Raw genomic sequence first — 13,904 nt, 5'->3', positions numbered from 1 at the left:
ATCTTTCACACACATGGAAAATGACCTATTGGCATACCCTTCCAGTACTGACACAAGAGTGTTAAATGTTTCTAGGGCTAGACCAGTGTAGAGCAACGCATCTGTATTATTTTGAAGCAAGAAGTAGCTAATTTCATCACACTGAATCATCTTATCCTGCATGTCCTTTTCGTTGGCTGTCTGGCAATACTCATGATGATGTAGTGCAGGGTCCTCCCACTGTGTCTGGACTGAGCACATCTGTAGGTCACACATACATATAATTTCCAGTTGTATTGTTTTTTTTGTTTTGTTTTTGTATTGATAATCTTTATCTGCAAGGTAACTAACTAAAGCTATAAAATACTTGTAGTTTTGTTAAAAAGTACAATATTTGCCTCTGAGATATATATCTCAGAAGCATGTCTGTATAAAAAACTGCTAATAGTAAAATAACAATCACTTTTAAGGTTAATTCTCATGTGACAAAGGATAAGTGTAGTTTTACTTATGACGTTCATCCTCAACGTTTTCATGGCTGCTACTGATGGAACCAACAGTCTCAGTAGCCGTTGTGCGGACTAGCTGTCGCCTCTTCGGAGGAGGAGGTCGGTAGTAACCCAGATAGAGATCCGGATCAGGGTTCAGTTTTTAACGGCACAAGTTGAACCTGAGCTCATTTTTAAAAACGTATATGACTTAGGCTGCTTCGGCTAGTTTGTATTTTTGTTTCGATCAGCTGACACTGGACCAGCTGTGTTGACATCGGAAACAGGAAACCGGCAAGCGGTGTTCCGTCATGGCAACGCCCATAGGGTTCTGAAGAAACTCGTGGATAAACAGGATTTTCCTCGTGGTTTTGCCACATTTTTACCTTCATTAAAAAGCTCCGGAGTAATTTGACAGTTAACTACATGACTTGACATGACTGTTACCGTGACAACGGAGGCTCTCTGCCTTCACCTGGCGTCTCACGACTGAAAACCAACCTGGCAACATCCGTTACCATGGCCACCGCCCGGTGTCCCAGCTCTCCTCTCTGCTGCACCGCCACACAAACGAGCTCCGTAACTGTAGTTAAGAATACACATATACACATCGTAACATCCTATGTGTTAGATAAAGTTATCCACTGCTCCCTATTGATTTTTCGCCGGCTTCATTGTAAACAAACCCACATGGCCAGACAGGGAGGGGAGGGGCGGGGGGGACAGCGACAGCGGAAAAGCGACCAGACTTGCATAGTTCATTTTAAAAACATTTATTTATTAAAATGTGGTGATATCTGATGACCCACGGCCGCTGGTGACGACTCTCTGACCAATCAGCGGAGTCGAGCTGAGCCGAGCCGAGTCGAGTCGATCCACAGTCAGAGGATCCACGGCTTCTTCCATCAGGAGAGTCACTGACTACCAGGATGACATCAGCTTCCTCAACAAGCTCAACAACTTCTTTTCAAACTTCTAACCCTCTTTGGAAGGTTTGAAGCACTGAACAACAACCCTGCGAGGAAAGCCCCCCCCCCCCATGAACAGACACTCAGGCTGGAAACCGCTGCTGTGCGGAGAGAAGGTCAATGCACGGAAAGCTGCCGGACCAGCCGGCCCACGTGCTCACAGATATCTACAGATATCTCAACACCTCACTGTCCCGGGGCAGTGAGGTGTTGTATATATATATATAATAACTCCAGTGCCCAAGAAATCTGCCATCACATGCCTTAAAGTCCCCCTCCCGCGACCCTTTTTGGTCATTTTAAAACCAGCTCATTAGCAATGCACATTAGCAATGCACCTCTGGAGGGTGGGCGGAGACTGTGCTGCTCTGCACCCGCCCAGCCACCTCCTCGCACCCCACCCCCCGCTCGCTGACAGCTGGACATTGTACAATTACAGATTCAGCGCGTTTAGTGTAAAACTCCACACTGGGATTCGATCCCAGACTGGAACATAGTCCTTGTCCTTGGTGCAAGCTGCTCTACCAGGTGAGCTACACCTGTCAGATGCAGATCAGGGTGGGAGCTTGTAGCACTAGTGCCCTTGTAAGACAGTCAGACCCCCACCCTGAAATATTGTCTCTGAAACAATGGAAGTTTTACCTCAGCCTGGATGTAACCTCTTTGTGTATTTACACCTTTTGGTTATTAGTGATTTAATCAATTATCTTTGTTAGAGTTTCACCATTTGATGACTGTCTCTAATCACTCAAGTGTCTCAGTGCGAGAAGTACAAAGGTGTAGGTGATTCATTGTCATAGTATGAAAAGAACCCCTGATGATCAAAGGTCTCCAGATGCGAATGGTGTCTCCATGCAAAGTCCCAATTGTTATGTGAATAAGAGGTGTTTCTGTTCTGGTTGGATATTTAAGGGAAAGAGCAAGAACCTCACTTTGAGTTGATCTGCTTACCAGAGCTCCCACACATCGAGTGTGTTGCATTATCTGTTTCTTAAAGTCCCCCTCCCGCGACCCTTTTTGGTCATTTTAAAACCAGCTCATTAGCCATGCACATTAGCAATGCACCTCTGGAGGGTGGGCGGAGACTGGCTTTCACCTCTGAGCCAGATGCAGAGTGGGGCGGGAGCTTGTAGCACTAGTGCCCTCCCCTGGAGCTGTGACACGTCAGCTCCAGTCTCCCTGAAACTGCCAGTTTGCGTCTGCCATTGGTTCACAGCAGTTTGAAGGAAGAAAAACTCAGAAATGCAATTTTGCACTTCCTTTTCTGCTGATATGTGCTCTAACACAAGAAAAATGCCACAGGAACATGTGAAAAGCTCAAAAAACACGATTTTCACGGGAGTGGGTCTTTAAATATTGTTACTATTTGTTATAGTTTGTTCATTTTGTACATCACAATAAACTGGAATGTTAACCCTTCATTTCTAATATTGCCTTATTGAGACTTTGTTCTAAATAATTAAGAATCTGTTATTGGATATTTATTTGGTCTTTAGTTATATGGTAAGTTTCATTTGGTAACATTCATACCCTTAACCTCTGAGTTGAATAGAAAATATTGAGTATCATGTCCTTTAACCATTGCGTTATATTTTATGACCTCTGAATATCTCAACCTAGGTGTCTGGGCTGTTCTTCTATGTTAAGAAGGTCACTGAATAGTTTAAGTCTATATCTGCCATCCCTGAACTAAGTTAGTCTAAAAGATCTTAGTTATATGGTAAGTTTCACTAGGCACTATTCACACCCCTAACCTCTGAGTTGGACAGATAAGATTGAGTATCATGTTCTTATACCTCTGAATACTTCAACCCAGGCATCAGGGCTATTCTTCTATGTTAAGAAGGTCACTGAGTGGTTTTAATCATCTATACCATCACTGAACTAAGACTGATTCCAGATTTCTTAACAATAGAATTGATTCTTAAAATGTTTATATTTTAAATGATTGATTAACTTTTAAAGAGTAAAGTTATTTTTAAATGTGTGTTTTTGTCTGTAAAATTTGCCGTTGAACTGGAAGTATGTGGTGTTCAGGCACAAATCCAGAAGCTGGCAAATATGTTCGGGTTTGAGTTTTGTTCGGTTTTGCAGGGAGTTGTCTTGTGTGAGTCGTTCTCTTACTGTGGCCGAAGCCTCCATAGTTGGAATACAGGTAAAAAGAGAAGTCACATCGTAGGATACCATAGTGTCATCTGGTTCCATTTGTATGTCCCGGACTTTACCCACAAAGTCTGTAGAGTTTTGGATGTGGTGTGGGGTGTTTCCCACCAAAGGAGCCAAGATATTGGCTATGTGTTTGGCTATGTTGTAAGTGACCGAGTTTATGCTGCTGACAATGGGCCTGAGCGGGGACCCTTCTTTATGGATTTTGGGGAGTCCATATAGGCATGGGATTGAATCCTGGGGATAAAGCCGGTAGTATTGTGTTTTGTCAATGACCCCTTCTTTTGGTAATTGTTGTAGACATTCTATCACCTTCTTTTTATAGCCACTGGTCGGGTCTCGTTTCAGAGTTTCATAAGTGTTAGAGTCGCTGAGTAGTGTAGATATCTTAGCCTGGTAGTCAGTTGTATTGAGCACAACTGTGCATCTACCCTTGTCTGCTGGGAGGATTGTAATGTTTTGGTCTTTGCTCAAAGCCGTCACTGCTTTCCTCTCCTCAAAGGTGAGGTTAGAGGGGGGGACCTTAGCCTCGGCCACCGCCGCTGACACTTTTAACCTTAGCTGATCCGCCTCAGTTCCGGTTAAGTTGTTTTTCCTTATAGCAGATTCTGTAGCTGTAATCAAATCCACTATAGGTAGCTCTTTCGGTGTCATGGCGAATTGACACACCTGTTAGCAATCCACAGACTATACAAGAGGAAGGCTGGCTGACAGTTGAAATGTGTTTGTTTGCTCTGCCTCCCTGGCACAAGCTGAGTCATTAAGATATATTTTTTGCAATGACCATTTGGATTATATTCGGAACAAAGGAAACTATGCTCACAATGCTTCTGTCATGCAGTCAGGAAAGGGAGAATTAGTGCCATTTAAACGTCCTCCTAAAGAGGCACAGGGAAATGACTTTATGCACTGTGCACACTGTCAAGGACTTTACACACGCAAAGTCCTGTGGCGACACATGCGTAATTGTCGACTCAAACCTGGATCAGTCGCCCCCAAGCCAGGAAAGAACCGTGTTCAGTCCATGTGTACATACACAGGGCCTGTGCCGACAAACACAAGTGAACAGTTGTGGGGAGTAATTACTTCTATGAATCCTGACCCGATCGCACACATAATAAAAAATGACCAAGTCATTATTGATTTTGGGCAACACTTGTTAAATAAAAAAGGGATATCAGCAAAGAATAAACTGCAAGTGCGAGAGAAGATGCGAGAATTGGGAAGGTTGATTCACAGTGCCAGGAGAGTGACTTCCTTGAAAAATATGGAAGATTTCATTAGTCCCAAAAAGTACATGGAGACTATTAAAGCTGTCAAGCTTACATGCGGGTATGAGAGTGAATCAAACAGGTTCTTGATTCCATCTCTAGCAAACAAACTTGGGAACTCCTTAGTTAAAATAAGCAAACTCTTAAAAGCTAAGGGTTTAATCTCAAATGATGAAAAGCTTGTTAAGAATGCCAGCAACTTTGAAGTGGTCCATCAGGAAAAGTGGCATGAGTTGATCTCGGCTACAGCATTGAGGAACATTAGGGAAGCAAAGTGGAATATGCCCAGTGTCATGCCCTTCACCAAAGATGTCCAAAAAAATGCACGCATATCTCACACAAGAGCAAGATAAATGGTCCAAATTCCTCTCTGAAAGTCCCTCTACAAAAGTCTGGAAGGAGCTGACAAAGGTGTGTCTTGTCCAGCTCATCCTCTTTAACTGCCGCAGGGAGGGAGAGGTGGCAAGCATGCCCCTATCTTCATTTCTTTCAAGAGACACTTCTGATCCACACGATGATCTGGACTGGGCACTCTCCGAAGTGGAGAAAAAACTCTGCAGACACTTCACTAGGATTGTTGTCAGAGGAAAGCGTGGTCGCCCAGTCCCAATTCTTCTCACTCCTAAAATGCTGAATGCCATAGAACTCCTTGTGTCACAGAGAGAAGCTTGCGGGGTTCTGAAAGACAACGACCACATGTTTGCACGACCAGGGGCCATGACGCACTTCCGAGGGTCAGACTGCTTCCGTGCCTTTGCAAAGCAATGTGGTGCTGATTGTCCCAGGGCACTGACATCGACCAAACTGCGCAAGCATGCAGCAACCTTGTCAACAGTGTTAAACATGACAAACACAGAGATGGACCAGTTGGCCAATTTTCTCGGCCATGACATTAGAGTCCACAGAGAGTTTTACCGGCTGCCTGAGAAGACCTTGCAGCTTGCTAAGGTCAGCAAACTCCTGATGGCTCTCGAGCAGGGAAGAGTGGCTGAGTTTCATGGGAAAACTTTGGATGAAGTAGAGATAGACCCAGATGGTATGTTGTTTTTTCCGTATTTGCCATCTGTTCCTTTTTGTTTGATTAAAAGGGTAAACTGCACTTTATATGACTTCTACAGAAAAACTTCTCGACAGTGACGAAGATGACGAGAACATGCATGAGGGAAACCCTCCACCTACTGATGATGGTATGTAGTGTGTTGTCAGAAGGTTACATACTTTTCTTCTATTTTAATAAACTCGCTATGTGGCTTTTGTTGAAGTCCCAGCGTGTAAAAGTACATAAATGAGTTTCAGCACTGTGAATTTAGCTGGTAAATATCTGTTTTTGTTAGCTTTTTTCCACATACAGTAATGGGTGGGGGGTTGTTGTTAATGCAGTGTGTTTTCTTCAAATGGGCTATCAATAAAATGGCATGTGGACATGATGTAAAAGAAACCCACATAACTGCACTGCAATGTGTTGTGAAATCAAACATACTGTAATTCCTGTTTTTCTCTTGTCAAGTAGAGATCTAATGATATTGAAATGTCATGTCACCATTATTGTGACCAAAATGATCACATGATCAGTATAATTGATACATTGTCACAATGTGCTCAATGTACTTCTGTTGGCTTAAACATTTAAAAGATAACATACATGATGAAATGTCATTCAAAGATATGAAATATTAAGTGCATTGTGATGATGATACCTCTATGTCAATTTTAGGGGGAAAAAATCAAGACCAAATTGCAACAATTACATTTACTAAACAGCTGAAGACTTTTATGTTTCTCTATTACATAGGGTTAGGTTATATAGGTTAAATACACATTTTACAATTGTTAACTGTCAAGATGCTATGAGACTCTGAAAAGGTTACTTTCCATATGACCACCAACAGAAGAGACACTTCCCCCTCCTGAGAAGAATGAAACGCCACTAGTACCACAAGAGGGACGCACACCTCCTTCATCAGATGATGAGATACCATCAAGGCCGCGTTCAGACTGCAGGCATATCTGATTCAAAGCTGATTCTTTCTCATATCATTTTAGCAAGTGTCCAAATCGCATTTGGCTCTGTTCAGACTGGGCCACATTATTGACCCATCTGACAGGTTGCTGTAGCAACGACGTCGAAGCGGAGGCTACGCCGTATGTGACAGGCGATGCCTCGCGGACGCGGCGGCTGCAGCACCGGGCAGATCAGCTGCTGCACAGTGATCTGCCCGGTGCTGCAGCCGCACTACCCCGCTAGTTTCAACCTCAGCCCGCCTGGTGTGTCTGTGTGTGTGTACGTGTACCAGAGACTGGTGTGTGTGTGTGCGTGTGCAGCCACAGAGACGGGAAACTCCAGCACCCCAGAGCTGGGAGCGCGACGTCGCCGTCACTCCTGTCGCTGACAACACGGTAGTTTGCATAAAATAACAGTAATAAGAAGGATATTGATGTTTAACTGGAGCTCACAGGACCATACGGGACCTGTAACACCGTGACAGCGCCGCGGAGAGTGACGTCACGGACAGTCAAAACCGATCTGAGTGTTTGGAGCTGTTCAGACTGAGACGCATCTGTCCAAATGCGATCTGAAACTACCTCCTGGAGGTGGTTTCGATCCGTTTTGCAAAAATCGGATTTCATGTGATTTGGGACTGTTCAGACTTAAACAGAGCCATCCAGTTCCAATCTGGATGGGCTAAAAATCGGATTTTGGCCAACACGGCCCAAGAGTCAGCGCTAAGAAGTCTTCCTCCAAAGGTTAGTAGTTTTTAAAATGCACTTCGTGTTTGAATTTGGACTAAAATCATTAACTATTCTGATGATATAAACATTAGGAATAATTGGCTCCAATACCAACCACTTGTCCCTTGTTCAAAAGGCTTGAGCAGTTTAACAGTTAAATGCATAGCATTATTTTGTAGTGAAATGCATTTTGTAGAAGCTATTCAACTACATGTAGCTTTAATATCAATTGAAATAAAAAGCTGAATTGGCTAAAATCATTACTCTTGCCGTGCTCATATAGTGGTAGCAATAAATACAGTGAAATAATAGGGGTGGGCAGAGACACCCAGCTCACGAGATGAGACATTATTTGGGTGACTGGGTTTGATTGGGTTCACAAGATCGAGACAAGATTTTAACATTACTTTTAATAAAACTTTAATAATATAGAACAATCACTTTATTTATCCCCGAAAGGAAATTTATGTAGTCTGTAGCTCATCTACCCTTTGCGTAATAAGTGTAGTCTGATGGCTGTTGGTAGGAAAGATCTTCTGTATCTCTCTGTCCTGCAACGGATAGAGAGGAGTCGTCCACCACTGCTGCCTCTTTGATCCATCAAGATGTTATGGAGTGGATGATCCGTGTTGTTCAGGATGGCCTCTACCATCCTCATTGTGTGTCTCTCCACCACTTCCCCCAGAGAGTCCATCTTTACTCCGATGACAGAGCCAGCCTTCTTAACTCATTGGCTGCCAGCCATTTTCAGAGCAGAGAGCCCCATACTGCCAGCCGTTTTAGAGAATTTTGACTGATCTTTCAAGACCCACAGAATATTGTGTTCTATGAGTATGTAGGCACAGAGGCTACCAGAAAAAAGAGTAGACTCTTCTTTCGCCAGGAAAAAAAAGTTTGTTTCTAACTTTTTCCGTTCTTTCGTAATCGGGAGTAGAACATAGGCTGGTTTCACCAAAAACACCAGTTTTTGACCAAAACTCTAAACTATTTTTTTTTGCTTTAGTGACACCTCACACATCTGAATAGTGTTTTCCTTCTATAAAAAAACACTGAGAAAGGACTTTTGATTGCAAAACAATAATTTATTTACAAATATGTAACTGTGTGCAATTTCAAGACTTGACAAAAATGAACTTTTTTGTACAGAACGTCACCGCAAAAGCGAATCGTGCCTTTCAACGTGAGTGCGTGTCATGTGACTCCTCTCCTCTCTCCTCCTTCCTCTCCTCTCCTCCTTCCTCTTCTCCTCACCTCACCTCTTCTCTCCTCTCTCTTCTCCTCTCCTCGCCTCATCTCCTCTCTTCTTCTCTCATCTCCTCACCTCACCTCACCTCTTCTCTCCTCTCTCATCTCCTCTCCTCCTCTCTCCTCCTTCCTCTTCCCTCCTCTCTCTTCTCCTCTCCTCTTCTCTCATCTCCTCTCCTCTCTCCTCCTTCCTCTTCCCTCCTCTCTCCTCCTTCCTCTTCTCCTCCTCTCCTCTCTTCTCCTCTCCTCTTCTTTCATCTCCTCTCATCTCTCCTCTTCTCTCATCTCCTCTCCTCTTGCATGTGTGAGTGTGTGTGGCCGTGTGTGTGCGTGCGTGCGTGTGTGTTTTCACCACTACACAGAATAGTTCAGCTTTGTGTGGTAAGCTGTGAAACACTCTCCTGGGTGCAAGGGGACACAACAGGATGTGCACCACATTTTGGTCTCCCTGCGCCGGCCCCTGCATGTGCAGACTCTGCACCTCCTTGTCGGTCTTGGCTTCCTGCTGGTGGGCATCAGGTGGTCCAGTTTGTGTTTGCCCATCTGTCCGTCTAGCCTGCGCTCTGGATCGGTGTTGTATGGTGCCCTTGGAGTACGTCGGCCTTCCTCCAAGTCTCCGCCCGACTCAGCCCCCATACCTGCAACTTCCTCCTCCTCTTCCTCCTCCACATGTTGCGTTGCAGTCCAGGGGCCGTATTCCTAAAGATTCTTAGTGCAAAGAGTTGCTCCTAGTGGCCAAATTCTAAGAAAATTCTTAGAATCATGATGTTTTCTTAGAATTTCTCCTAAAAGTTAAGAGTAGATCCTAGTAAAGATAAAAGCTATTCCTAAAGAATCCTAGCTCTTAAGAGAGCTCCTAAGGTGGGATCTGTTAAGAGTAGGGAAGAGGACTTTTAAGTGGCTTAGGAGTTCCCTAAGCAGAGGACAAAATGGTGGACAGAAGAGGCAGGAGAGATATTCTCCAAACTGGATGACAGTGAATTAATGAAACGCTACAGATTGTTCCTGTTCCTCTGTCCAGTTGGATTTCATTGTTCTTTTCTTCTCCATTGCTGTTCACTGGTTTGTGGTAGATTTCAAAGCCAACCAACACTGCTTCTTATAGGCCGGTCAGCAAACACAGACACTGATGAAAGCTGAGCCATTTTACCCTCGTTAATACCAAATTGAGTTGGAAAGTTGAAAGTGCAAAAATTCCCAGCATGGTAATTAATATAAGCAAATAAATCTAAGTTTCACTATGTGAATACTGTGCAAGTTTTCACACATTGTGTAGGATAATTTTAAAGTATAGCTTACAATTCATTTAACAGATATTTTGTTTTATGTGAAATATTTTTTACAATTACACAGTCTTCATAAGATTGGATTTCATGGTTAAATTTATCGATTTGAGGGTCCATCCTTTGCCCATTATCACCAAAAGTATATTTTTTATCTAGTTTTTTTTAAGTAGGTTTTTTGGGCATTTTGGCCTTTAATTGACAGAACAATTGAGAGAGAGAGAGGAAGCAGAAAGAGAGGGAATGACATGATAGGACTGCTCGACACAGGATTCAAACCGGGTCACCTGCAGTGAGGACTATAGCCTCAACACATGGGGCGGCTGCTCTACCAACTGAGCTAAACTCCGCCCCTTTATCTAACTTTATGGATCAACCAATCACAGCGTTTGAAATGATGACTCACACCTAGCAACGGGGGTCAACCACACCTCCTCACTAAGATAGGAGTTTCAGTCCACTCCTTGCTCAGAGTTCTCTGAGAGTGTTGTGGAATCACTCCTAAGCTAAGACTCCTTGCTAGGAAGTTTTAGGTTAAGTTAGGAGCTCTCTGAGAGGATTCTTAGAATCTTTAGGAATACGGGCCCAGGTCTTCACGACCCTGCGCATGAACTCCAGGAGGGTTTTACACTCCCCTGGGTTTCTGGATGCGTTAAACATGCATAGTTGGAAGAGATAGGCTACAAACTTTTTGGACCAGTTCAGCGACCTTCGGATGAATGGGTAATAAGCAATGTTTTGATCTAACTTATCCACCCCGTTCATGGACCCGTTGTACGCAACAACACACTCTGGCTTGAACTGAGGAACCTTGTCCTTGTGTCCCTTCTGCCACATGTCAACCCTGTGCATCTTATCTTGGTGGCAGGTTGTCACCATCTCCACCAACCATTTGTCCTGCCACGCCACTACCATCACTCTCTCATTGTGCCACACAACTTTTCCCCCCACACCCAAGTCAGTCTTTGTCACTTCTGTGATGATCTTAGGTTCCCCCCTATTCTTCCTCAATGTTACACAGACATTGGTTTGTGCTCTCAGTAACCGCTCACAGAGTGCAACAGAGTTATAGAAATTGTCCATATACAATGTATAACCATGGCCTGGGAGACGATCAAGGAGAGAGAACACGATGTCTGGCAGAGTACTAGCTGTCCCTACATAAGGCTGCATGTTGAAGCAGTACCCTGTGGCAGAGTCACACAGGATGTAGGATTTGATCCCATATTTCACAGGCTTTTGTGGGTTGTACACTCTGAAAGATAGTCGCCCCCCGCCACTGCATCATATGCAAATATTTTGCCCTGGTTGAAACATCTCCTTGAACTTTTTTACAATGTAATCCAACACTGGGCGGACTTTATACATTTTGTCACTCGCATCCTGTGATGCATTATTGTTGTAGTGAAGGAACCTCCGTATAATCTGAAACCTGTTCCTTGACATGGTCTGGTTGAAATAGGGTGTGGCGTCTACCTCATCCACACTCCAATACAGCTCAAGGTTTGGCTTTTTTATATAGCCGGTTAGAAAACTGAGTCCAAAGAAGGTTTTCAGTTCTTGGACTGACACCGGTTTCCATGCCTTACCTCTGCTATGAGGTAGACTGTCAGGGTGTGCCTGAAAATACTGACCAGCATATAGGTTTGTCTGATCTGCAATATGTTGGAGGAGCTCCTCAGTCAGGAAGAGCTCCAGGAAGCCAGCCGGCAGGTCAGAATCGAGCTCCGCAGCAGCTCTCTGGGGTCCAGGGGTTGCAGTGAAGGGGATTTGATTTGGTTGGCTTGATGCACGTGCACGACCTCTGCTAGATGCACGACCCCTGCTAAATGTACGACCTGTAAATTATAGAAAAGAATAGAAAATACTTGATTTATCCCTAGGAGGAAAAATCAGATAGTCCAGCAGCTCAAATAACAATGATATAAAAAAAAGTAAACATGTATAACTAACAAGAGGTATTGTGCATTTTGATGGCAGCAGGAATGAATGATTTCCTAAATCTTTCTGTGCAATGGATATACAATAGAAATACAATTACCATTATTACTATACATTCATTTTTGCTGCGGTGTGATGTGGAGAAAAGTACTTTTTTTTACCTTGCCTCTCCACACTGCCAACGGGAGGAGTGGGCTCTCTGCTGGATGCACAATCTGTAAATTGAAAATTCCTTCACATCAGTACTGGAAACAGATGTTACAGTATATAATAATATAATATATTACTAGTGGGACTTGTGCTGCGTTTACATGGAGGCAGAAGAAGGCAAACAGCCAATGAGCTCCGCTGGGCCAAGCGTCACCATGTTGCTATGGCGATGTAAACATATTTAACTCATTCCTCACATTCGGTTGAAGATGCGGTCGCGGCAGACAACAAAAGTTAAAATATTTTTAACTCCGGACGGCATTGCCGCTTGATCGCTTTGATGGCAGCTTTGCTCGCTGTGATCAAAGCTGCCATCAAACATCTGACGGCAGTAAAAGTTAGATAGAGAGCTAAAGTTAGCAAGTTAGTTCTTACCTTCATGTCTTTCGGGGGACGAGTCCCCGCTGCTCCGTCCTCCAGATGGCAACCACTCATCTGATGAGTCCGGATCAGGTTCACCGAACTCATCTGAATCCGACCCGTATAGTCGTCAATGGCAGCCAATGAGTTAACAAGCTTATCCAGCCTCTTTGCCTGTTTTATTCCAAGACTTCCTCCCCAGCAGACTGCAGCATAAAATAACACACCTGCCACCACAGACTGATAAAACATCTGCAGCATCTTATTACAGATGTTTAAAGATCTGAGCCTTCTTAGGAAAAAGAGGCGGCTCTGCCCCTTTTTGTAGAGTGCATCTGTGTGAACAGCCCAGTCCAACTTGTCATCCAGGTGTACACCTAGATATTTATAGGTTGTCACCACCTCGATGTCCAATCCACCAGTGTTCACAGGCTGAAGAGAGGGCTTGGACCTACGGAAATCTATGATCATTTCCTTTGTCTTTGAGGTGTTCAGTATGAGGCAGTTTTTGTGACTCCAGTCACTGAAGACTTTTATCAAATCCCTATATTCAGATTCCTGTCCATTCCTAACACATGCTACAACAGCAGTGTCATCTGAGTATTTCTGTATGTGGCAGGACCCAGAGTTGTATTTAAAGTCTGCTGTATACAATGTGAACAGGAATGGAGCCAGGACAGTCCCCTGTGGAGCCCACGTGCTACTCATTAATGTCCCAGAAAAACAGTTCCCCAACTTGACTAACTGTGGCCTTTCTGTCAGGTAATCTGTGATCCAGGAGACAAAGGAAGGACCCACACCCATCTCTATCAGCTTGTTTTTGAGTATGTTGGGTTGGATGGTATTAAATGCACTTGAAAAATCAAAAAACATGATTCTTACATAAGTGCCAGATTCCTCCAAATGAGAGAGGGCACTGTGGAGCATGTAGAGGACTGCATCATTCACTCCAATGTGGTCTTTGTATGCAAACTGCAGGGAATCTAGATTGTCTCTGACCTCAAGCCTCAGTAGGCGTAGAATCAGCTGCTCCAGGGTTTTCATGATGTGTGAAGTCAGGGCCACCGGTCTGTAGTCATTTGAATTGAATTGAATTGAATTGAATCCTTTTATTGTCATTTATACCAAGGTACAAACGAAATTTAAAATGCAAACCTCCATGTGGTTTAAAAACATCAATGAAGATAAAAAAGACATACACACAATCAACAACAATAAGACAGTAAAATTCAATATTGCACAGTTCCTAAAGTGCAGCAGTCA

Source organism: Trachurus trachurus, assembly GCF_905171665.1.
Source record: "Trachurus trachurus genome assembly, chromosome: 13".
In the NCBI taxonomy this organism is placed as follows: Eukaryota; Metazoa; Chordata; class Actinopteri; order Carangiformes; family Carangidae; genus Trachurus; species Trachurus trachurus.
This window is presented reverse-complemented; position numbering follows the sequence as displayed.